At 43.6% G+C, this 4253-nt stretch overlaps 1 long non-coding RNA gene across 1 annotated transcript; it reads right to left on the reverse strand.

Annotated features, from left to right (window-relative positions):
* Positions 1 to 326: 326 nt before the first annotated feature.
* LOC136540130 (uncharacterized) lies at positions 327 to 1687 on the reverse strand. Its single transcript, XR_010779872.1, has 2 exons — positions 1648 to 1687; positions 327 to 603 (listed from the first exon to the last, which is right to left on the reverse strand). It is a non-coding gene; the product is annotated as an uncharacterized lncRNA (long non-coding RNA).
* Positions 1688 to 4253: the final 2566 nt, after the last annotated feature.

Here is a 4253-nt window from a genome sequence, read left to right on the forward strand (position 1 = left end):
ATATGATGCAAGAACCCCAGTCAGTACTTAATTAAGCCACCTAAAGTCCTTAACTGGGCATAAAGGATATGATCACTGGCACACTTTAGATTTTGAAAATCACGTTTTTCAAATGCCTTTTTGTTTAAAATACACTTGTGAACAGTAACACGCTAAACCATGCTCTGATACCAGCTGTAACAGAACCGACCAATTATACGAAATTAAGTAAGAAAATCATCCACCAGAGCAGACGATTGAACGAACTTAAGCCCGTATAACCCGGTAGTCCATGAAATCACGAAGGATTTCAAACCAACTCGTGTCCCAGCCATGATCGTAATAAGTTTAGCGGTCACCATCACATATTACATAAAAGTTTGCCTCATGGATACATCAGAGTTTCAACATAGTTATTACAAAACCAGTTCGAATAAAAGTAGCGGAAGTCATTTGTTCAAACCACACACACACTCACGCGGAGTTTAAATATAGTGCCAGCGAATGATCATCTCCAACAAAAGCATCAGATAAGACGTAAGGAATGACCATGCCCATGGTCCTAAGCATCACCCATCGCAGGATATAGGCAGTTGATACAGTAGCCGTAGTACATCTGCCCATCTGCAACAAGTGGGAATAAAACCCTGAGTACGAGAATGTACTCAGCCAGACTTACCCGACATAACCAAAAATAAATGACACCAAGGATTATGAAGGGCTTTATAGTAGGGTAGCTGACTCATTTGCAAAAAGAAGCATTTTTAGCATTTCCAGAACCCTTTTAAAAGCATTATTGCCAAGTTAATTATTATTAACCTGTCAACTAAGTTTGCACCTATACTAGAGTAAACATGTGATTAAGCAGATAATGATAACCAATGATCATTAAACTTCTTCCATACTGTCATATTCATTATAACTGTCCAAGTGTTCCATAACATTTACTACGATGAAGTAACTCAAGTCAAGTGCTCACTATCCAGGAGCGATGGCGATTCGAATCGATTCCTAACCAGCTGGTGATTTATTCCTTACACAAACCTCACTCACCCGCTAAAGTGAGATATTGATCACCGAGTCAACTTTCTAGGAATCTCGAGTTTGCCAGGAACCACATGTACCCGGGGGTCGACCGACTGCACTTTGGCCTTATCATCCCGCCCCCGTGTCCTACCACACCTGCTCCGGCACAGTGCGTTGCGGGCAATCTGCTCGGCCCGAAAAATCTCCCAGCTTCACGGTCGGAAGGTACTTTATCCGGCCAGCTAAATGTAAGGCATGCGTTCAACATGACTCGAGGCCCAACAACGGTCGGTCCTTAATCGACACAGACGGAAACACTACAGTCCAAAACTCTGCAAGTCTCCGTCCGGTCTCAACTTCATTTAACACTTAGTTATACCATGACTTCATAGTCCTCCAAGCAGATCCAGGTAACCACCTATAGCTCGCAGGTGACAGGAAATCACCCGACTTCTACCGGTCTAAGCCAGCTAAGCATTGACTCGACTGTGGATACCAGGGTAACAAGGATGTAGTATAACAAAGGTAAGCAAGGTATAATGCAGCAACGGTTGCAAACAACTCCTGAACGTAATGCATCAATTAAAGTAAAGCATTTAATTAAATTATTGCAAATCGGGAGAAAAATGCTCCGGGGCTTGCCTCTCTCGAAGGAGCTCGGACGGTGATCGGGGCACTCCGGAAGTTCCTCAACGTCCTCCTCGTCGGCTTTTGGCACTTCCTGCTGCTGCACCTCGAGCTGCTCCTCGGGCTCCTCAGGTATGATGACTGGGTTCTCGGTTTGCGATCCTGTATGATGCAATGCGCGTAAGGGATTATGCAAACGGTGCATCAAATGAGATGAATGCGATGGATATGTAGAAATACAAGGTAGTCAACATCATCTAAGAACTATGCTACAAGCACATGTCATCTACTGCATTCTCTTTTACTATCAATATGTTAAGTTAACCTATCTTATGAAATGCTTCAAAGATACACCAAAGCTTTACTAATTTCTAAATCACACTTAAAGCAACACTTGCTTAAACCCTAATTAATAATAGGTTTGAATAGCAACATATAATTCTGATGCTCCTAAAAATCTGAGAAAATTACAGTAGCATAATACTACCCTAAACAGACTACCATAAAAATTTCATGGCATTTGGATAAGTAAACTATCCTGCACAAAAATGACAAGCTATAGCATAACAATGAGCAAAAAATTACTTTGTACTATGAAAAGTGTCAAACAACAGAATTAATATTTTTCCTAGGTTCTTCATAGCCTATAATGACTGTACAAAAATTACCACATGCATGTTTTATACGAAGTTTGCTCTCTAGCAAAAATAACAAAAATCAGTCATTAAAAGTACTTGAACTACACCTCAAAATTTTCCCACAGCACATGCATGAAACATATTTTTCCTAGGAAGTACATGACCTAAGAAGATTAACAAACTTGAAATCATATTTTTCTGCAGACTATAGATTTTTCTACATATTTTTCAAGTTATCAGCAATATTCAAGATTAAATAAAATCCTATAGAAAAGTATCTTAAAAATGACATGCACAATTTTTTTTCAAGTAGATCTGGTGATAAGGAACCTAGAAAAATTTGTTTCAACAAATTTGGAGCAACTTTGAGTATCCAAATATTTTGCAAACCATTTCTGTTTTCAAATAACAAATAATAAATGGAAAACAATTCACTTAAGCGTTGCTGGGCCAGCCCGAACGGCTTAGGCAGCTCACGACTGTGCGCGCACACGGCCCAGAACGACGCAGCCCAGCACCGGCTTCCTCTCAGCAGCGGCGACTGGCAAATGGGACCCGCGCGTCAGCGAGAGGAAACAGGGGACGGAGGGAGACGACGGCGCGGCAGCCGTGAAATTCGCCGACGGCGAGTTCTCCGGTGAACCCGACGGCACCGGCGCGCTCCCCACCACTATGCGCACCCATCCAGACCTTCATTTCAACCTTTACCGTACCCTAGCAACGACGGTGTCAGCAACGGCGGGCGGCAGCGAGATCGCTGCGGCGCTCCGGCGACGGCGAACTCACATTGCCACCAACCAAGCTTGGTACAAGCTTTACTAGACTACTACGGAGCTATCTAAGCAACTAGAAGAAGACGTAAGTGTCCCAAGCTACCCCAACCACGGCGGCCTCAACTCCGGTGAGGACACGCGCATGGCGGCGGTGTCGGGAACGGACAATGCGCCCTTACCAAAACTCAGACGGTGCAGCCAAGGGGTGGAGGAGGTAGAAGAGAACAAGGCGGCACTGCGATGAAGATGTAGTGAGCGATTTTGCGACGGCGAGCAAGAGCGAGCTCGTCGGAGTTGCTGCGGCTGCGGCGGTGGAGCTGTGAGCGAGCGAAGAAGGCGAAAGAAAACGAAAAAACGAGCCGGGAACGGGTCGGGCAGGCGCGCGGGGGCTTAAGGCGAGGCCAGCGGTGCCAGAACGGCCGCGGCGCGTGGCCTGCGCGAGCAGAAGACCGGCGACGCGTGGCATCCACGCGGCGGTGATCTTCTGAACCTGTCGGCACTGTAGCAGTGATTCAGAGAACGAAAGGCTGACTGACAGCGCCAAAAGACGAGGCTCGATCTCCTAATCCGTTGAGTGTTAGCGAGAGAAATCAAAACGAAAGTTGTACACCTACATGCCAGCTACAAAACTCATTTAAGGATCACTGTCTAATTCGCAAAGGATAGAGAGAAAAATCATGCCAAAGTCGTGTTCAAGAAACTAAAAACTGGAATTTATACTTAGAAATTGCTAAGTGTTGAAATCAACCCAAATTCTGACTTGTGGGACCATTTTGAGCATGTTGTGCACATTTTCATGACTTGGTCACAAAATAACTTTTGTTCCTTATGTAATTTGCTACAACTTTGTTTTAGGTTGCTCTGACATGCAAACATTCTAAGTGGTACTTTTTAAACAGTCAAACCAAAAAGTCCTAGGGTCAAAACAAGTCAAAACCATGATTTGAAATCTTAATTGGGCAAAATGATCAACATGAACATTGTTCCTAATGACTTTCTAAGCATAGCTAAGGTGTTTAAAAATATATTTAGCCATACCACACATTGGTCACGCAAGAATCAAGCACAGAATGCACTGAAACGATGAAAAACAATACAAATGTTATATTTGTTTCAAGGACATGTTTCACATGTTTCAAGGCGATGTTTCAATTATTATTCACATGATTAAGCATGTATGAGTTGGACGCTTGATGATGCATGATATGCG

Source organism: Miscanthus floridulus, chromosome 2, assembly GCF_019320115.1.
Source record: "Miscanthus floridulus cultivar M001 chromosome 2, ASM1932011v1, whole genome shotgun sequence".
Lineage (NCBI taxonomy): Eukaryota > Viridiplantae > Streptophyta > Magnoliopsida > Poales > Poaceae > Miscanthus > Miscanthus floridulus.